Below are 22,647 nucleotides of genomic sequence, written 5' to 3' on the forward strand. Positions count from 1 at the left end.
CTGTGATTTAGATAAGGGATCTTGAACCACAAAGAAGCTCCCTGTTCGGCACAAGCCACTTATTTAAGGATGCAGTGGCCTCAGAAACACATTGCATTTTCTAAAAGGTTCATGGCATCCCAACTACCAAAACCGGCAGTATAAGCTCACATCACACACAAAACCAGATTTTCTGTATGTATGCACAGATTCATATGATAATCTTTAACACAAATCCACCCCAGAGACACAGGTGAATAGGAAAAAGTCTGAAACAAACTCCTACTTATTTCTAATCCAGGAAATCAGACTAAAATTCCTCAATGGGTTTGGGTATTCTATTTGTTTTATTTTGTTTTACAGAAGGAGAAAATCCATACTCTGTACTCCCAGGATGAGGAGATGCTGTGTGCCAAATGTCAGCATGGAACACATTTTTACAGCCAGCTTCTAAACCCATGAATAAAGAAAAGGGCTTAGCGGAAATACTGACAGAAGTTTAACCACAGTGGGCCAAAGTTAGCCTTGTGTAGGTGCAGGCAACTCCACTGATGTTAATGGACTTACACCAAGGCTGGAGTTGGCCCAATGCCTCCAGCTGGCACAGCTAAAATCTGCAGGCGTGATACAGAAAGACGGCAGCCCGGAGGGACTGGATGCTTCCCTCTGAACCTGGCGGGATTCATGTTCATCAGAATGGATTGCATCAATTCCTTCATGAATGAGCACCTGCAGATTCACCCACGATCAGCTCTAAGGAAACTCGATGATGCCAGTTTTTCATGGGGCAGTGATTATGGATTACAGTGCTCCCAGTAAACTGTAAAGCCTGAGGGATGATAATGTGCCCCTCACTGGCAGAAACCTCCATCAGGCCTCCTTTTGCACACAGTGCTGTGCTTTGTTTTTTCCCTAAGAGAAAGACCACACAGGGACTTTGACATCCTGTAAATGGAAAGCTGTAGTTGGTTTCTAAATGTGATGAATCCGATCCTGAGGGCCTCAGCTTTAGCAGGGAATGAATGAGCAAGCTCAGGAAAAACAATGGAGCATTATCAAATTAATTTCACAGCACAGATCACGTGAGATTCCCCAGAGTCCCTCCAATGCCAAAACACAATCCAATTGTGTAGATCAGCGGCACAACTGCTGTCATCAAGGGTAAATTAACTGCCCAGACTCATCCCCTGGTGTAACCTCACTTGAATTACTGAATAGGACAGTGGGATCCTGCAGTAGACAATTTTAATACGGAATTTGACCAGCTTCAGGTTTTGCCAGTAAGTGGAATTTCCAATCTTTGTCTAGATTAGCAGATTTAGTAATACTGGATAAAATCCTACTTTATTGAAGAGCTCCATATAGGCATAAATTTTGTCCATATGGAGTTCCACTGCTTTGAAGTAAATCATGCTTGCTTCAGTTTCATTAATGGAATGACAGTGGGTCACAGCAGGTGACCTCCAAATCCTGCATACACAGGGAAGCGTAAATACCCTTACACAGCCTGACACAGACTGCATCTGTATCACAATCAAACTGAAAGTGATTTAGGCTACAGTCCTGAAAAGAACTCTGCATGAGCACATCTAGAAATATATCTTGCTGAAAAGCTGCCCTGAGCAAAGCAGCTTTGTCTTACCATATGCTGAGTACCTTGAAGTGTGCACACACTGAAATAGTCCAGCACAGCACAAGATCTTGCAACACTGTGGAAACCAACATGACAGGTATGTTGGGGATTTAACTGATTCAGAGTTAAGTCATCTGCTACCACAAGCTGAAAGATGAAAACTTTCTGACTGAAACTTCTGTGGCTTCATTACAGACTAAGTCCCTGCAGATGAGGCAGACACTCAGCAAGTGCTACAGGATAACTCACAGCCCCAGTTCTACATCTCACATCCTCTTAATTCAGCAGTGTATTCTAAAGAAAGGTGATGCTGATTCACAGTTCAAAAAATGTAGTGATACAAAAGAGAACAGTGATATCATACATGACGTAAGACGTATGAATCAAGAAGTTTAATAAAGCAAAGGGCAAGATTGGGTACTTAAAACAAGCAAGAATATTGTGGATATTACTGGCTAGAAAGAGAAAGACCTGGGTTTATAACTGCATTCACAAGCACCTGAGCCATTATCAGGGCACAGTTGTTAAAAAGACAAATGAAGCTACATCATTGTATTAAAAAACATTTTTCTAGCAGAGGTGAAAAAGCATTAATGGAGCTGTGCAGTACAGTTCTATCTCATACCCAAAGCAGAGGAATTCAAACTTGAGTAGGTCCAGAGAAAAGCTACTCATGCTATCAGACACTTTATGGATCTCATGAACTTAGACTGGTTTAGGAAAACAAAAGCTGAGAGGGGAGATGATTACTAACTATAAATATATCAATATAAAATAGCTATTTAGGTTAAAGCAAAGTGTTCATACAAGAAAAGGAATTATATATGCTGTCTCTGAGTGGTATGAGCTTGCACCTTCGAAAATATTTCTGGCTATCAAAGGGCTGAGTTTCTTTAATAATGTTCCAGTGAGAACAGTGAGAACAAGACAACTATTAACAGTGGGTCTTGCTAGGACTGAACAACATACCCCCTATCAAGAGCAGGGAGCAGGGTCAATAGTCTGGAGATGTCATCCCAATCTTGCTTCTCTGTGGGGTACTTGAGACTGCCCAGCTTTGGTGAGGAACCAAAGTCCCACCACACATGAGCTTATCACAAAATGATGGACTCTTACTATACTGTAGCTTTCCTATGTCTTGTCTTACCTGATAGATTAAAAGGAATCCTACTTTAAAACTAATAAAACAATCTGGCCAAAATTTAAGTGAAGATTACAAGATTTGAGGGCAGAATGATTGGAGGGGAACAGCAGCTGAGGAAGAAAAGACTTCAACAACAGGAGTGTTAATAAAAAGGTAAATAAAAACATGCAACAACTACAGTCTAAGCAATAGCTATGCCTAGACAATAAAGAAAAAACAGTAAATCTTGTGGTAGCATGTTACCACTTGTCAGATGAACATAAAAAATTGACTCCATGAGTGCTCCTAGCCCACTGCAAATGAGTGAAGCATGTTAACTAAAATAAATAACCTCTAGCAAGATTTTGGAGATGAGCAGCTGGAGTGATAGCATCTTACTCTATAGGTTGACTCCAACTACAACACATTTGATGGCAGCCTCCACTGTGCAGAGAATCAGCCATCAAAGAGTAGCTCATTACACTGTGGTGCTATGATGTAAGTAGTCACATCAGTGTTCTGCAGGCAGCTGCAGCAATAAACCTTCCCTGACACTTATAAATTCTATATGATTTATGTATTTGGGGGTGTAAAGCATAATTTGCATGACGTATTTAGAAAGCTTTAATTAATTTTGTGATTGATGCTCTAAAACTACTGAGTGAAGTTAAGACTTTTTTAAATTGTTAAATTATATTTGGGAATTAACACGAGCAGGGCTGAGTAATCACCGCTTCATGTTCATGTATAGTTCATTCGGTTCAATTAAGTTCTGGTATATAATGAAGAAGAGAAAGCAGCCAAACAAAATGCTATTGCAAGAATCTGGGTGACAACTAAGACAGTTTAAAAAGAGTAAGAAAAATAGTAGACTTTCTTTAATCCATTAAAAGAAAATAAGTTGGAGAATTATTAAGAAGGCAAGATATATACTGTTCATGGTAGAATTATCTCACGCTCAGAGAGATGAGTATTTTGTGAACTATCCTTAGAAGACGTTCCATCCTGCCCAGCAATACAGTTAGAGGTACCTGATTAACTGTATACCATACAGATGCACAAATATTTTAGGAGAGAAGAGAAAGAGTACTCTAACCAACTGAAATACTATGGAGAATTACAAGCAGACTCAAATACAGGATATCTTGAACATTCCTTGTTATAGGGAACACCTGGAATGCTTCCTCTTGGAGAAGAGGCTGAAAGTATTCCTTGTATCTCTTCTGGTTTTACCTTACTACCTACCACTATAAGTAGGAGAGAATCAGTGAAAAAATAACAACAATATCATTGGCATCAAGGATTAAAAGAGATCAAATGAATTTTTAGGGAAAAAATACTTTTTTTTTTTTTTGCTGTGTCTCACAAGCTGGTTGGTGAGCTTACTTGTACCAAGTCTGAAGCAGGTAATTTAAAAGAGAGAAGTTAGTTGATAGACCAAAGTGAATATGGATCCAGATTATCCAAACTCATCAATTCTAATTCTTCGTATGGAGAAATTTCTCCACAGCCCCCCTCTCTTGGTGTAAAAGCTCAAGAAAATCAATCAATATATTACTTTTGTTACTTGCCACACACATTCCTCCCCTCAGCTGTGGCTACCCTGGTCCCCTTGGTGATGTTGCTTAGTGCCTACTCACACACAAGCCCAACACACATTTCTCTGGAGATTTATTCTCCTCTGTATCTCACCATGGCACCAAGAATATAAATTGATCCAATTTGCCACCTGTCAGGACTCAGGGACTCAAAAGCAAAGAGCGCTGAGGTATGAAATGGATGGATACTGACCGTGATAAGACAGTTCAGATTATCAGAATTACTTTGTCCCATAAAGATAATGACTCCAGCAACATCCTACCCTTTGGCAGAGGAACTCAACACATGAATAATAATTATCACCCTCAGTTCTGCACTGAAGATCTGGTTGTATCTGACTCTTCTCAACCTGTGAGAACCCAGACAATCCCAACCCAGGCAGAGATCTGCAGAATGCCAGTCACATCCTCTTTACGGTGTGACAGAACAAGCCACTGCTTGTTTCCCAAGCTATCAGCAGAAGTGCTGGTACCACAAATCCCTAGCACCTCTGGTTTCTCTGTACACATGCTGACAGAAGCAATTGCTGTTGATCTATCAGTGAGCTCTTCACCTTCAAGAAGTCCACATCAGAAAGACAAAACCTTTTACACATCCATCTTTCTCAATTTGCCCAGCACACCAAGAGGAGAGCATGAAGTGGTGCTAACTGACTGGAGAGCAGATGAACACTGTAACATTGTGCTGCACAGGCAGCACAGTCAATTCCTGCAGCAGACACTCATTTGATCAAAAGTGGTTCTGCTGGCAATTTACTTTTCTTGATCCCACTGAAAAAGAGTTTTAATCTCTGTTTTAAACTTGACTTCTACTTGCTGCCCTGAGGAAAATCAAGGCCAGATAAATGATTTTCAAAGACAAGACACTTTCTTTTCTTCAGGATTCAGAAAATGATTTTGTCTTGATGAATAATACAGGCTTTAGTCGTTTAACTTAACTCTGAGCTACAAAGCACCTCTGCTCTCTCCAGGTAACCAAGGACACATGCATTTTTAACACACCTGTCTCCAAATGAGTTTGCAGGGCAGGCAATCAAAAATCTACCCTGTAACCTGGATAATGAGATATAGAGCCATTCGAAACCACTCAACATGCAGCCCCATGCTGCCACTTCTCAGATTCATTTTATTAAGGATGGCTACATTATAAAACATTTCTCTGCTGGTGGGGGAAAGAAAAGAAGTTCGACAAAACTAGTATTTTTTGTAGCTAATTGTACTTCCAGAGCTTCACAGAGACCTGAAACCTCACAAGAAAGTACAGAGAAACATCACTGGTTATTCCACAACATCAAAGCACAGATAATTTGAACAGAGAAAAGAGTTTCCTCTGAATTAGCTGGATCTAACACCAATATTGTCTTGACATGTCCTTTCCTTTCTCATTTCTAATTCCCTCCTTGCATCCATACACCAAACTTCTCCTCTCCACATTCTAACCACTTGTGCTTTTGACACCACATCCCAGCGTGTTTCTACATCACTCAACATCTCCACTACTTGGTTCCTGAGCAAGGGAAATAATCCAGCCCCACATCAAAGCAACAGGTAGGAGCAATCTGAAAACTGCACAGGTTCCAGTAATGGAAGACAGCAAGGAACAAGCAAGGTCTTATTGCCAAACAGCAAGGAAAATTAATGAGGCTTTCAAATGCCCAACTGGCAGCGATAGTGCGTTAAAAGAATGTAAAAGAGGGGAAAGGACCATCTGCCTGCCAACTATGAGCACTCTCTGGCTGGTGCTAAAAACTCCACTGACTGCTGGGCTTGAAATTCAGGTATTAAAGTTTAAGAGATGTGTTCAAGACTTTTATGAAATTAATGTGATTTACACCAAAAGACACAGCCAGTGATGCTTTTTATCCTCTCTTACTTTTACTAGTCTTTTTCCTCTAAATGGATTTTCTGGATCTTCAGCCACCAGTAAAATTTCAGGCTTCCAAAAAAGGATTCTTTTAAAATTACAATGAATCATAAAATATATGAAACAGGGGTTGATATGTAATTCCAGATTGCTTGGTCATTGAGCTGAAATAAAAGAAAATGGTAGCTTAATTATCAGGCTGAAGGATGGCAAAGATAGCCTAAAAAGAAGTATTTTCCTCTGAAGCCTTTCAGATTCCTATCTGGTAAAGATGAAATGAAGGGCTTCTCTCTGATTTGGTGGTAGCTGAGCCTATCTTGAAAATAAGGCACTATTTGACACAGTAGTGATTAGTACTTGGTTTGTGAAGTTTTACAATAGTACCTGCAATTGACATTATCCCTAACTCACAGCTGGGAAGACTGAAGTACCTCAGGTACATTTGCACCCATGTATCACACATACATACACATGCCTGTACAGAGTTTGGGGTCAGCAATCTGTACTAATCATGCACAAGCCTCCATTCAGAAGCTGTCCTGATTTATCAAGCAAAATCACTTTCCTAGGGCAATGAAATGAACAGGTTCAGGTGAAAAAAAAAAATATCAAAAAAGGGAATTAGTGGCTTTCCACTTCATGGACTCATCTTGTTCCAAGCCTGTAGTGTCAGATTTTCAAAGGTATCTGAACAAAACAGATTTATGCAGAGCCCATAAGATCCACAAGCTGATTTAACAAAGGACATGCTGGAGTTTGAGCTGAGCATTAAGTAGTGGCACTGGAAGATGTACATCTCCAGAGTGACACTTGTAGTAGTATTAAATTGCAATTTATAAGAATGATGCTTACTGATCACTGACATAACGTATGGTAGCAACTGAGCCATCTGCAAACACTGGAAAAATGTAAAAATCTAGGAGTTTACAGGGGGAAGAGGCAAGAAATTAAGGAAAATTTAGGCTGGTTGTTAGACAGAGTTCACTACTGGTCAATGATATGCCTCCCCCAGGGAAGCAATAGATGCTTAGTTATTTAAAGACAACAGGAGAAAATGCATTGTAGGGAGCAATCCCACAACAGCAAGAGATAAAGTGGATAGGCTTCAGCCTTTTCCAGTTCTAGTTAGCTTATGATTTACTAATAATTCTTCTTGGGGTTAAAAGGTTAAGACTCCCACTATTCTTACCGGTCTCCATAAATGCGCGCTACCCAACAGACAGAGAGTAAAAGTTCTCCCTGTACAGTGTGCTGTACTGTCACCTTGCAATTACTAAAATATCATGCAGTGAAGCCTTTTCACCACAGAGATTTTATTTGCCAAATGATGGTGAGGATCACTTTAACTAGACCTCCTTGCACATTGCAAAACAACGGAGCAGTTGCACCTTGTTTCTCTGAGACTGAGTGTGCCTGGAAGTTAAGCCTGGATGAAGAAAACAGGTTGTGATTAAGATCTACTGAGATACCTGGAGCAATTCCGGGCTCTGGCTACAAACACTGTCTGCATTCCTAGCAGCTGTAATGCACTTTCAGCTCAGGCTCCAAACTTCAACACACTTTGCATCAGTCCTAGACTAGGTGGACTAAGAGCCCATCGAACATCTCACAGCTGCTTCTGGAAGATGACAGGACACAAACAAAAAACAAAGTGAGCAGCTTTATGTACAGACAGGACAAAAGATGTGCTAAGAGCTGGAGGAGCTGGAGTTACTTCAGGTGAACAAGGAGAGGCATTTGGAAAAGGAAGTTTCCCTATCTGTGGAAAACAAAGAAACTTGTCACTCTCGAATTAAAAGCCTATGTGGATTACCAGAGGTGAAGGAAACAATGTCAGGGGAAAAAAACAAAAGGAGGAGGTTTTGCAATGATTCAACTATCAGCCATGAATTGCTATGTTCAAAGGGTGACTCTGGGATTCAGAAGAGAAGCCAAGCATGGGAAGGAAAGGAGCAGAGATTGTATAAGGACATTTTTTATTCTCCCTGGTTTTCTGATGCCTATTCTGCATGAAAGGACAGAGCTAGTGGCTTAGGAATTCTCTGAAAATCCTATTTCTCTTATCTATCACACATACGTAGAGAGACAAATTGTTGTCCAAAATGAGCTGGGATCTAGAAATACAAGGATACAGGACTGAAAAAGACCACCTGAGAAACCAAGGTTTACTCCTTGCTCATTTATGATGGTGGTTAAAAGCATAAAATTAAAATGCCTGTGGTAACACATTCCTGGCTTAGCCAGGCCGAGGTGAGGCCTCCCAACTAGGAAGAGCTGTGGGGCACACAAAAGCACCAGATGTTTGCCTGCTGAATGACTAATCGTGCCCTCACCCTCAGTAAAGTGTTCGAGTGGCATGAAGAGACACATTCTTGGCTTCATAAACAGCTTACGTTAACATTCAGGAGAAAATGTCATTAAAAGTCTGTATTTCAGTCCAAGGTTGGAGTAGCTGAAAACTCCTCGTTCCCTTACCACCCTGACCAGCCCTCCAGACAGATGGGGAGGTTTTCTGGTGAAACACAAACAGGTGTAATCACTGGATTAGGTACAGGTCTGAGGATGAAAGCAAAGGACAACATCCCAGCACTGCAACCTGCAGGGACTGGGCAGAGAGAAGGGCCTTGCCCTGACAGGAGGGCAGCAATCCTGTCAGCAGCAGCCCAGTCAGCAGCAGATGGGAGCTTGCCCATTTCTGACAATGCAGATGGGAATCAGGAAAGGAACAGAGGTTACAGGGCAAACAGCATGAGAAAGGTTGGAGCTCAGCCCATTTCCATCCAAAAGATCCACATAATTTACTAGCCTGTAAGAGAGGCAATTCAACTGAAGTTTTATCTTGCTCTTGGGGGGATTTCTGACAGAAAAATGGCAGACCTGCCCTCCTGCATTCACCAGAACAGATCCACAACCTCTAAGAAGCCAACACAGCAGCATTTCCATGCATCATCTAGGCTGAGAAACACTATCCTCAAACCCCTGACCAAAGGGGGCAGCCAGAGCCAAAAGGCTCTTTCTGAGAAGCAGTGACTGTGATTATCCTACTCAGACTGGTTTCAACAAACAGCAACACCCTAGAAGTCCTTCTCTCTCCAGCAGGTATAACACCCTAGTAGAAGTGGACAAGCACAGGGATCGGTTGTTACACAAGTTCTTCCTGATGGGAACAGGATGCCAACCAAGCGTGCTCTATGTTTTTTACTAAAACTCCCTGTCAGACTGCCAAAGGTATTAAATAACAAATCTGCTTATTTTCAACCATGACCACAGTTCAGTGCAGCCAAGTGAAAACAGTCCCTCGCAGGTGGACAGCATATAAAGTGCTACACCCAGGCCCTGGAGAGGACACCCTGCCCTTAACGATGTGTACTGCAGCTGTACTGCAACAGATGTACAGTCCCTGTTCCACTTAAAAAATACTGGTTTTGGTAGACTCACTAGTTTAAAAGTAAAATATTCTGTTGGCTCTAACTTCAATTGTACAACATTGATCTATTCTACGTTCTATTAAAATACAATCTTGGTAGCCATCCATGTCAGATGCAGTAATGAAAACCAACCTGCTTCTACAGACCACAAGCCATTCTAAATGAGAGGAACTGTGAACTGGGCATGCCAGTAGGAGTGAAATGAAAAAACTTCTGAAACAGTGAAGATGTGAACAGTCCCCAAGAATACTTGGTTCAGGTTGGAAGACAAGTATCTTCAAAAGACAGCCTGACCCAAAGCCAATGGAAGGAATTTTATGACACTCTCTCCCTTTTATGTCAGTGGTCTTTGGATTGGGTCCATAGCTGGAAGTTCATAGCCAATGCATAGATTTCAAATTCAGGAGGAGCAATACAGTAACTTCTTGAGTAACTTTTAGAGGGGTAGTCTGTAAAGACAATTTGCTCTCAGCATTTCAGAACACATCAGAGCTGGTGCCAACTAATCAAGCTGATGGAAACTTCAGTGGCCATTGGATGTACACTTGGAGAGGAGAGAATGGGGAGCATCTTTGTTTGCAGCCCACTTCAAAGTGAAGTTATCTAGGGAATCACAGGAACATGGAACACAGATAAGAGAGCTTTGGCTACTCCTTTGTAATCTCTTAGTCCTGAAAGGAAGCTCAACAATGAAAGCTAGCATGCAAGCCTTAATGCACCGGGTCTGGCTTTCAATTTGAATGCCGAGGTTTGGAGGCTCATCGCCAACAGCAGCCACGGAATCGGCAGCTTGTTTCTAGTTCGTGAACTCCATGTACAAGCTGGATTTCCACTTTGGGAAGAGGTGAAGGGAAATAATTAAAGTTATCATGCCTTTAGGGTCTATGTTTTTTTAATTTCTTTTTTTTTTTCCACCCAGGCTGGCACATGTCACTAGGAGCAAAGCCAACACTAGACACTCAATGTGTCAAAGTGACTCACCACTGATCACTACTTGTTACTGGGAGCACAGATGTGGAGGAATTTAAGAACAGGAGATGCAAACTTCTCACATCAAAGGAAGTAAGGGTGGCTAATGCCAGCTGTTCTGCAAATAATTCGGGGAATTAAGTGAAAGACTTAGCAGCAGCTAACTGGTGGGAATCTACTTTTTCTGAAAGCACTGCTCCAGCAGGGCTGGTTTCAGAGATAATGCTGCCAGTTTGAACTAGAACATCTTGTTTTTAATAGCACATATCTGTCCTTTCTGCTGTTTTGATGAAAGAAAGGGTCATTTCAAACGGAAATCACCAAATGGGACCTGCACTTCAGACTAATTATTTCCTATGCATATAACTAATATACAGGGATTAGAAACCATTCAAATTACATAGCACTTTTTAGGCAATCCTCTAAATCAATATTTGATTAATCCTTACAACTCTAGAAAATGCTGTCTGTCTTCTTTCTTTTCCTTAAGCATTATTACTTCAACAGAGAAACCTGATACTGAGTTCCCAGTGTTTGCCCAAGGCATTGAGTGAGCTGCTGGTAGAGATGAATTTAGAAGTTAAAACTCACCAATTCCCAGGTTTGTATTTAAGCAATCACAGCACATATCTATCTTTCTCAGTCAATTCATGCCCCTTTCTAACATTTATACCAAATTACTTGAATGCAACCAATATTAATACTTGCGATTCTATAGCTAGCCCAGCCTAAGTGTTCCCAGAGCTTTACAAATCCCAGTTACCAAAGCCTTACAACATCCCTGTGAAGTACTATTTGCTTTGTACTAGGGCTGAGTAATGAACCATGGAGCATTCATGAAACATGTTCATATTCAGAGTAAGCATGTGACAGGACTTGATGCTAGCTATGAATACCAGGTCATTCCCAGATATTTCAAGTGTTCTCCAAGTCTTCCATCAATGTTCAGCTCAAGAATCCATTTTGCCCTTCCTTCAATTCAATTTTCAGCCAGAAATGTTCTCCACAAGAGGCACAGAGAAGATGTAAGAAGACCCTGTGTTCTCAAACAACCTCATTAAGGACAGACATCCACATACAGAAATTTTGTAGGGTGAAGGGACCAGTCACAAGAGACTACTGTTTTGTTCTCTAAACAAATTTTGGGGCTGTATGCAGTGTAATGTACATACCATTTAACCTTTTAACACTCTTAGTTGTAGGTGCCAATAAACTCAATAAGGGAACATTTGAAATCAGTCTCACCTAACTGTAAAATCGATGCTACCTGTCACAGCACAATAAAATGCTCCAGCTCTAGCTGTACTGTATGGTTGCACCCCCCCACAGCATGAAAACACACACAATGCTCTCTAATGACGCTGTGGCCCTGTTAAAACAATTTTCATTAAATGCCTCAAAGAGCTAAAGAGATTGCTATCTGAAAACACAGAGAAAGCATTTAAACCACAAGGTGCTTGGATTTCAGATGGATTCCCACTGCTATCTGAGTTACAGAGACAGGCAGAGGTTCCACATGAGTGGCACTGCACAAGTTGCAATCCATGGAGTAACTTCTCATCCCCAAAGAACTTTTGATCTCAATGAACAAAACAGACTACATGTACTCTAGTGCTCATTCACTGTGGAAAGTTGAGGCAGAGAGCACCCATCAGACATCCTCCTGGAGCTGGTCTAAACTTCCTGTCCCAGCACCATCTGACCTCTGCGTCAATTAGAACTTCCTGCAAAAAGGAAATTATTGCCCAACAATCCAGGATGTAAATCGAAATTGCAGTAGGTAATTCCTATTAACTCCCTGAGCGGATACTGTATTGCGCAGTCTGAGCATCTTTTTGTGGTTGAGAGGATTCCACTAAACCACATTAAAGGCACTATTTAGTTACCATTCTACCATGGGCAGGAGATGCAACCACTGCACAGGTAGGCACACCCAGCTGTGACAGCTGACAAGGCACAGGCTGTATTAGCACTACCAACATCCAGGTACTTACTTGGACACTTGCCACTTTTGCTGTTAAACTAGAGCCCTCGAGAGCCATGAAGGAACAGTGAGCTTTCAGAGCTAATGTGCACAGAGAAATAAAACTCTCAACCTATTAGGTGCTAAAGTGGTTTTTGTTTAAGTGACATATTTGTTCCTTCACAGTCCATCATCTGACCAGGTTCAGCTACATCTAAAAGCTCCAGTGAGGAAAAAAGAAAACAGCAACTGTCAGAAGACACGACTTTTGTAAGTACATGTGTGTGGTGATGGCTTTCTGAATTTAACCCATCCAAAGACAAGCAGGTGCCGAGAACTGTTCCCAATAACATGGTATCATGCAGCATCCCATTGCCCCTCTCAGCTCTGATATTCCGAAGTCTTCTCCAAATGCCTACTCCATTCTCTGTAATCCTGAAAAAAAGCCAGGAGGAGGCTCAGCACATGTGACATGCTGCACTCCAACAGCAGGAAGGGTGTTTTGGCTGCTGACTCCACAGTAAACCCTTTCTTTTTATTAAGGGTATATCCAAACAGTATTTTACCGGCAGACACAGTCTTCTGCTCAGACTCAAGATAGTCATTTACAGGCCTTGTTCACCTGCATCCTTAATTGGGGATCTCATTTGGCTATGGCTTCTTACCTGTCTTTCCCACATAAGAAACTCCAGCTCAGGAGAGGAAGTGCTTTAAACTCTGGTTAATTAACTCAGCAAGAGAAAGTCAGAGCTCAAAATCTACCCTCCCCTATCAGAAACTCCTTACCCTGCAGTTAAGAAACATGAAGATGCTGACAACTCTTAAACACTCCTCCCACAGGAAATATATTTCTCCCATAACTTCTGGGGAATTACTCCTATACAGTCTCAACATAAAAAATCCTGGGAAACAGTGACACCCACATATACACACACCTTCCCAGAGGCAAGCACAGAGACACTGAGGACAGGCACATGGCTTTGCTGTTGTACTGTTCACATAGAGCTTCCAACCTCCTAGATGAGTTGTGCAGTGAAGACAAGGATATGCATCTGGGACTAAATTGTTCTGTTCAGGCACAGCAAGTCCAGGAAACTGGACCCCTGCACTCCTCTCTCAGCTCTGCCACTAACTGCACACCCTGCTCATAAGCCACTGAACCCTAGCAGCCAAATCTGACAATGACATGCCTTGCTGGAGAGGCACGGTTCTGAGATCCCTAGTGTCTCTAGCTCTCCATGACTTCCATCTGCTTTGAGCTTTTAGGACCCCTGAGACCAGAAATGCACTACCAGACATCCAAAATTAGAGGCTGTACATCATTAGCCTGTAGGAAAAGCTGTGTCCTCGGCTGTTCTACACAAGTAGAATACAACCATATACATTTTAGTACAGATATCTGTATTAATACAACATGGGGGATGTTGCATATGGGCCCTAGTCTCTCTCTTTCCATTTCACTTTATCCTTCCCTAAAATGGAAATAAATAATACCAACAAAACATGGAAAAGCACTTTGTAATCCCCAAATGAAGGGTTCTGTAGGTGTGAAGTATTCATAAGATGTATTTATTTTCAAACTGCAAAAAAGCTGGTTGCTGTGTTTCCTGGCTGTGTTTAGGAGACCTCTCTGCTGTGCACATCTGAAGCACACATCAGGGAAAGAAACGCTGTGATAATCGACTCCAAATCCCACAATCTATTTGTTCTAGTAATTAAAGAAATATTTACTCAGGAAGCAGGTTTACACAGGATGAATAGCTTCTAAGAACAAATATTATTTAATTATGTGGAAGTGCAAGAAACACACTACATATTAAGTAGATTAATTTATGCTCCCTAAAAATACAGACAAAATTGGTGCTTGGCTATTAATTTTCTATGTTGGAGAAAAGAAATTGTAAGGAAGTGTTCACAGAGTTGCCTGCTTTAGAAGCTTATTTGAGTGTGATCTGTACTTTTTCAGAAAGAACCAGAATAAGTCCTCTGCATAAGATAACTTCATTTACTCACCACATTTTACAAATAAATTGTATTCTGAATTGTCAGAATTGTTCATTTAATGACACTGTGGATATAAAAACTTTATTTTTTAACACTTACCATAAGTATTCATAATATATCCTACAAGAGCATTCAGCCTTGCTTTATCAGAAAAAATAACTTCCCAGAATGTACAGAGACTATTTCAAAGCCCTGCTTTAACATAAAGAACCCATCATATTTCTGGTATCAAACACAAAAAAATGTTTGTGGCTGCAGGACTGTCTTTCACTGCCTCCCTCTATAAGCTTAGACAAGAGATTTGACTTCTCTTTGTCTCATCTTCTTCCCTGTTCACTTAATTTGTTCACTTAGGACTTGTAAAGGACAATGCAATGGGTGTGTTATATTACAGCTGGATACTGTAATAATATAATACTATATTACACAAAACAACAATGATGACTTTTTTTGTAAATTCTTCCTGTCCTCTGCATGTGCTACTAAATATAGTGGAGCAAGACAGTTCTAATTGGTTCTTGTCTTTGTTCTTATGGCTGCCTTTCATTTTCTGCACAAGCTTCCTCTCTTTTCAACATCCCTGAAAACCAAGAATAATTTGCTGGCATCCCACTACAGTTCAATGTGCTGTTACCACCTGGTCTTATCCCAGCCAGAAAGATGACTTTTCACATTTGGTCCTGTGTTTGCTAGTAAGCAGAAGACTTCAATTCTCAAAGATACAGACTTAAGCCTACAAGTAAGATTTTTAGCAGTCTTGATGAAATGGAATATCACTAGTCTTGTGTGTGAAAATTCAGAAATTAATATATTTTAAGGGCATTTCCAGGTCCTACCATGGTTTAGCTACTGTTGAGTTCAGCTGAGCATGTGTTCAGCTGAATGATGGAGGTTTGGTTGATGCTATTTGAGCTGGGGGAATGGACTAGGCAATGTGTTACAGTCTCTCCTATGAAAGTCTGGCCACCAATATATTAAATTAGTGTCTGACTTTATCAGATGCAGCTCTGTATTTCAATATAATCTTTAAATCTTAGCCTTTCAAAAATACCAAACAGAAATTTAGAAGGATATGGGAGAAAGGAAACACAACCTTTGAACCCCTCTGTGAAATGGAGGGGCCAGCAAAATAAAAAGAGCTTTGCAGTACTTTGGAAATTAAGAGCAGACCATTTCTATCAAATAAATGCTGTTGTAGCTGAAACAACACAGATTGCAGACACATTTGTAGATTTCTGTTTTACAGAGACGAAGAAGTTTTTGGTGAAAGATCTTCCTACATCAGTCTGCTTTGAAGTGCTTCCTACAATCATGATAATCTGTTCCAGAAACTGGTCGTAATAGAAAACACCATTTCAATGCAGTCTACAAAGCACATTTCTAAAAAAGCTTTCAGTTACACCTTAATTGTAAATATGCCACCCAGCCACTCCTTCACTGGGGAGAGTTGGCTGTGGTAAGACTTATTTTTCCTGATCTCCTGCCTTCTAATCATGTCTATCAAGTCTTTGTGGCTGACAGACATGTTAGCTCTGCTATTCAAAACAAATAAGAGATGCCTAAATTATACAGCATTTTAAAGAGGCACTGTCAGGTTGAAAACATGGGGCCATCTCCTGCAGCTCTGACTCAGGTAGTACGCCAATTTCGAAACCAAATATTCATTGGATAAGAACTGCAAAACGGGAACTTTTTGGGGGTTTTTTTAAGATGAAAACTCCAATTTTAACTTGCATAAATTGAACTCTTCCTACTGATGTCTCTTGTTGCAGTGCCAGGCTCTTGTCTCTTCGACAAATATTTTAGACCATTAGAACTACATGTATCAGATTATTTCCAATTTTTTATACTATTAATTTAAACCCATTTCTATCAGGTAGAAATCTGCCATGGAAATAATCCCAGTGGCTCAAGGCTGTTATGATAACTTCACTGAAGCACTTCAGTAGTTCATTTGGTCTATTTGTGGAGAAAAGTCTTACTCAACTCACATAAAATCTTTAGAAGTTTTTTTTTCCTTCCTCAGTTGAATCAGCTTGGGAAAGGAAAAAAAAAAGCAAGCCTCATTATTTTACTTCTGTTTCTAATCAATTACTTCTGCATCTTATGCTTAAACATGTGGAAGCCTGAAATTCAGCAGAAATAGAGATCATGTGGTTTCACGTTTTTTTAAAATTAAAACTAAAAATGCTTCTCTTGGTGCTGGGTTTTGCAACGGCATAATCTTGCAGACCTCATTTTGGAGAGTGCCTCTGGACCAATACCATTCCTATGCAATCTGGTTTCATAGGTACACACTTGTCTGATTTTTTGGGCTCATATTACAGTCCTTAGTCAAGCACAACTGGAACTCTTCACTGAGGCTGCACTCGTCTATCTGTGAGTAGAATTGGGCTCTTGAACTTTTCATGGACATTCAAGCCCTCTGAGAACTTTGTAAATGGATAGCAGAGTAGGCTGCCAGAAAACAAAGCGTTTTCATTAAATGATAACATCTTTCCAAACTAAAACCAGAAACTGTACTACTTATGGGATGATTTGAGTCCTCTCAAACCACAAGGATCACAGTTAAGGTTAGTGCAGCCAAACCCTATACTAGTATAACTTTTTCAAATAATTTAACTGTTTGCCTTGTGTTAGCAATCAAGAACTCAGGCCAGTAAGCTCTCACCCACAGGTCATTTTACTGAAATTAGTAACACCTTCATGAATTTGTACAGATTGCAAAAGTGAGTTTGATTCTGCAGGCTCAGATCTTACACTTGCAAGAATGGAATGTCTTCGTCACTAGAAATTCTACCTGAACTCTGCCCTCAGTTAGTTTAAAGTGTCTCTTTTCTCCTTGCCTGCATCATAGTGCTCCTGAATGAGAGTCTGGTTATGCCCAGGCAAAGTGTAAACAGATGTTTTTGACATTTCCCTGCAGAGTTCCCTTGATACAATACTGCTCTCATTTACAAGAAGTGCTGCTGCTGCAATTCCCACCCAGCTCCAAGCCATCCTCCTCTGCCAGTCAAAACCTGCTGTTGCCTTTTACCACTGCAGCTACTCCAGTTCTTCATCAGGCTTGTAACACACCAGGCTTCTCATGCCAAGGGCTTCCTATACTGCTATCCCTTTTTTCTGCCTTCCAGCTTTACAGTCCTTATCTCCTGCTGTCTATCTGCTAGGTTCTGCTCTACAACCTCTGCTGTTCCAGTTCTCCCAAACCTTTGTAGCTGTCAGTACTACTGTCTTCTTTGGCCAGTAGCATGCTTAGGAACTTCAGAGAAGAACCATCAAGCAATAATGGTTGAAAAAACATGGGAAAATCCAGTATCATACTGAAATATCACAGAAAAATGAAGAGATGACTTGACTGCAGTTTATGAGTACTTCCACAGCAAGAAAATGTGATGCTCTCCTCTTTGGATAAGAGCATAACAGGACCAAGAACCTAGCAACTAAGAGGCAACATAATCACAAGAGTTGCTGAATTTTAAACACTTAACCAAGAACTGCACGATGTTCTCTTCCTTCTTGAATATTTAAAACAAAATTAGATGTTTGTTTAGAATGGTTGACCAGCTTGAACATGAATCGCCTCAGGGAAGTTCTGTGCCTTCAGGGAAGGCAGAAAAAATGACTGGAAGCACCTTTCTGGAGTCTACCACCATGGGAGGAGGAACCAGATGGGGAAGAATCCCAGGAATCAAAAGTAAAATGCAAGCTAAAGGGTAAAATGCTAAAAACCCTGTTCACATGTGTTCTCTCACAGGTCAGTGTGAGGACTCCATTTGAGTAAAGACCAAATGACCAAAGACTGCTTGCCCAAAGCACATCATCCTCAAATCTACCCATGAGTTTTCAATGAAAAATTCAATTTAGACTTGTCAGCCTTGATGTACTTTGTTTTGATGAAACCAGGAATGAAATATAGCACTGGCAGTAATCTTATCCAATCATCTTAACTAATTTAGCATTTTGGATGCCTTGGCTTATGAATTTTGCAGAGAAATTTTTGGCAAAAAAGGACGGCATTGTAACTTCAGCCTTCTTAAAATTAACTCACACCAGCTATTCTCAGTAGTGCCATCATTATCTGTGAAACTGTGCTCAAATGAAGAATCAATAAATAAATATGAAGAAGAAATTTAGGGGGAAAATGAAGTGCTATTAGCATTCCAGGAGTATAATAAACTCATAATTCTCTGAGGCAAAACAGTGAAGCCTGGATTTGCAAAGCTACCATAGACAAGGAGGCGTGCAAAACTCATTCCAAATATAAGCTGGTTTAATATTTCAAAGACTCATTAGAGGGAACGCATAGCATTAGCAAAATCATGTTTTGTATTCCTGATGTACAGTCCTAGGCAAATACAGAAAGTATATAGTAAATTACTCTCTTGGGAACAATTTCTGTTGGTTAAGGGGGGAAATGTTAAATTTTAAAGATGTTAATCACTTGTTTTTGTTTTATTTCAACCTGTATAGATGCATGTCTGGTATGCATATGAAAATGCAAAATAGAGGATTAATCCCTGGTTCATCTTGAAAATGTTGGGATCAATAGTGCACACGCAAGCAGGGCACTTATTTTCTCAAACTGTAGTCACACTAACTTACACTGAACTGTTTAGATGAGTAAAGGATTTGCATGATCAAGTTACCTACTGGCAATGTCTGGCATGGAGATAAATGCGTAGTCTTGTAAGGCACGAGTTTAGGGCTTTGATACAGGAAAGCAACAAGATGAAACATTTCATTCATAGGATTTAATTACACATATAGAATTAAGTATTTGAGTAAGTGTTTTCAGGGCTTGTAACCTTGTCTCTGCCACTAACACACTCTGACCTTGAGCAAGTCACATAAGACCAGCTTTTCACAGACTTCAAAGTTAAATTCGTACAGATTTCAGTCGCTGTCAACCCTACCTGGCACCCATCTGCATCATTATTCATGATATCTTTACCAGATGAGTACAAAATTCTCCAGGCCACAGTCCTTTTATGCCTCACTTTCTGTCCCTGATGATTATTACTTCTGACTAGTGAGCATGGACATTAAAATGGAAATAAGGCTAAGTTGTACTATTATATCACTTGATTATCCTCACGAAGCAGGAACTGTGAAATTTTTCATATTATGTGTAACTTCACCTCATCCTTTGTCAGTATTGGAACAGCACACGGTTACAGTGCTATTTTGCTCATGTTGAGTAAGTATTTATCTTTATCCTACCACAAGCCACTAATGATATTCCTCCGCCTGTTGTCTTGTATTTTAAGTAGGTGGTTACAAGCTACAATTACAACTAAAAGCTAAGCTCTCTTAGACTGGAAGAGCACATCGGACACAGGCAGAAACTAAGTCTCAGCTTTGTGTTTCTAATGAAAATGCCCTTCATATATGGAGTGGACCCAAAAAAAAGGTCAGAGAGTGAAATATTAAGTGTTTTATAAATATAGACTGATTGCCCTGTCCAAACCATGTGTCGGAAAATCTCCTTCTGGCAGACAATCATCTTCAATTGGGAAGAGAGAGCAGAGAAAGGAACGTGAGGCAGGGCAGGGGGATCTGTAATCACTCTAACAAACTTCTGAGACCTAGCCAGTTTTTCCTTCCATGTGACATATATATACAGGCTCCAAAAGCATCTCTTTCTGCATTCTTGAATTTACTATATTACCCTGTCAAACTGAGTTTTCCAGAGTAAACTTCTTACCCTTTCCTTTTTTGCCTTATTTTTTGCCCCTAATCTTTGATATGCTGTAAAACAGCACCACAGGAGATAAATAAGCAACCTTTAGTTGAAACAGCAGGCTAAACAACTTCCACGTGGCCAAGCAACACAGCAAAGCAATTAAACCTGCCCAACAGGCCATCCGTAGTCAGACTCCTCTTTCCTTAAGAGGCGGGCCCCAAAGTATTCCCAGGTTTAGTTCCTAATCCTACCGCTGGGTCGTGCAGATGGTTCCACAGCACCCACTCAAAACCCCTTTGAAGTTACTATGAATCCACACAGCTGGGTAAGCTTGTTGTCCCTGATTCTGCTGCAAGAATGAGGATGCGGCCAAGCTCTCATGGAAGTTTGTTTCCTGCCCTTTGAGCAGACAGGCAGGATCTGCTTCTTTCCCAAAAAACTAGCCATAACTGTCACAGCCATATTTTGGAACCACCAATTTGATCTCTGAGTCAGGACACTTTCCTACCACATAAGAAATTTTCATTCTGTTATCCTTTCAAATAAAATTGAAGCTATTTTTTTCATTTTCACTCTACATCAGTAACCTGCACAAGGTTTACACAAGGTTTGCACTTGAAATGAAAAATACTGCTTTTAAAATGACAAACACTGAACACAGGACATTTGTTACCACTAAAAAAAAAAGCTCTCTCTGTCTGTGGAGAAGCATAATTCATTCACTGATACATGCACCCACATTTTCTCCAGGGAGTTTCACAAATTCACATGCACTCCCAGCACTAAATTTTGCATTTCAATCTAGGCATTAGCTATAAAAGATGTGTAAAATCTTATGTAGTCAGACAGAAGCTGTTCCCTATTGGCTACATAATAAGCACCTTAGGTGGCTCCAGGGTATAAAATTATTCCAAAAGGGGTGTGGAAAAAATTACACTGCATAAATTGATTCCAGATCCACCTGTTCCAGGTGCCAGCAAATATATTTTGTTAAAGCCATCTGCTTGTCTTAAAAGCTAACAGTTTTTGAAGACTATGGCACAAACAATCTGCAAAATATACAAACTTCAGAAGTCACAAACCCTTAAACTGCAAATGGCTTTTAGATCATCTATGCAGGACTTAGCTGGACTGCAGATGGCATCTCTGCTTAATATCTGAGACTATCCAGCATCAGAGTATGTCCTCCATAGCACAGACGGTTCAAGGCTACTGGAGGATCCATTCAGCATCACCAGATCCTCCCGTGATATTCCCAGTTACAGAGTGGGTTTGCCTCATGGGTCTGAAGTTATGATGAAGCTTTTGAGTGCAGCACAATATTTGGCAGAAATAAAACTGATGATTGTGGTTCTTCTCTGCAGGTTGCTACATCCTGGCTGCCACGTGTTGCTGCACCATGGATAAAGTCAAACCTTTGAAACTGGCCCTCTGCAATTTATTTGACTTGCAGCAACAGCCTAATAGGGAGTATGTTATCTAGACTAACAAGCCCATAAGCATTTTGCCTGCTCAACAAAGCCACAGGGGTCAGACACTGCTACAGTTTGTGTTTATCAGGGTCTGGTCGTGCTGAGTGCTGTTTCCCGGAGACATGTTAACAACAATGAAGAACATGCAGCACCTTGTAAGATCAAGCTCCTTCACAGCAGCTTCTGGGAAGAAAATATTCTGTGCTCTCTCCACAAATGACCCCTTTCTGAACACCAATGAAATTACACATATAATTTATAAACACCCAAGGTGTTCACAATTGATTTGGAGATTAAAACTAGTAATCAGCATGTTTGCTTATTGTCTCATTTAGAGCTCACTAAGAAGCAAATAAAGACACACCAGTCCTTAACCAGCACAGTTCTTTGGTATCTGTTTAATTACAAGCACATGAATAGCCCTGCCACTAATTCAGAGTCATACTTTGTAACTTGGTAACATCCTTCACATGCAAATTACCTCTCCAAGTTATTACATTCGGAAACAAAACAAACCCGCTTGGTTTGTAGATACATTTTTGATAACAGTAATGCTTCTGGAGTATTACTACTGATATACTCATCTTCGGAAAATCACTTTGAGTGATTTTTTGTGGACCTTAAAAAATTGTGCTTTATATGAGTTCTGAAGCAGAGGTAACTTTGGGAGTTGCGGCGCTGTAGTCAAGGAGACCCTGCATGCTGAAAGTCACAGTTGTGCTGTCAGAGCTCTGCTGCACTTTGCTCACATGGTTTGAGCCTGGGGTAAGAAATAACTGCTGTCATGCAGTATTTTTTTTTTTTTTTTGGACAACAATGAGAAGAGCGGTGAAATAAATACTGAGGTTAACTGTGCTTGAAGAATAATCTCCAGCAAGCAAAGCACTGTCCACACAAGTTTCAGGCTCAAAGAGCTGTCACAGTCTCA

The 22,647-nt window shown here is 40.5% G+C and overlaps 1 protein-coding gene across 5 annotated transcripts in view; it reads right to left on the bottom strand.

Annotated features, from left to right (window-relative positions):
* Positions 1-22,647, bottom strand: part of SEMA5B (semaphorin 5B) — a 269,726-nt gene that overhangs the window by 243,039 nt on the left and 4,040 nt on the right. The window lies entirely within an intron of this gene.

This window comes from Corvus hawaiiensis, chromosome 7 (assembly GCF_020740725.1).
Source record: "Corvus hawaiiensis isolate bCorHaw1 chromosome 7, bCorHaw1.pri.cur, whole genome shotgun sequence".
Lineage (NCBI taxonomy): Eukaryota > Metazoa > Chordata > Aves > Passeriformes > Corvidae > Corvus > Corvus hawaiiensis.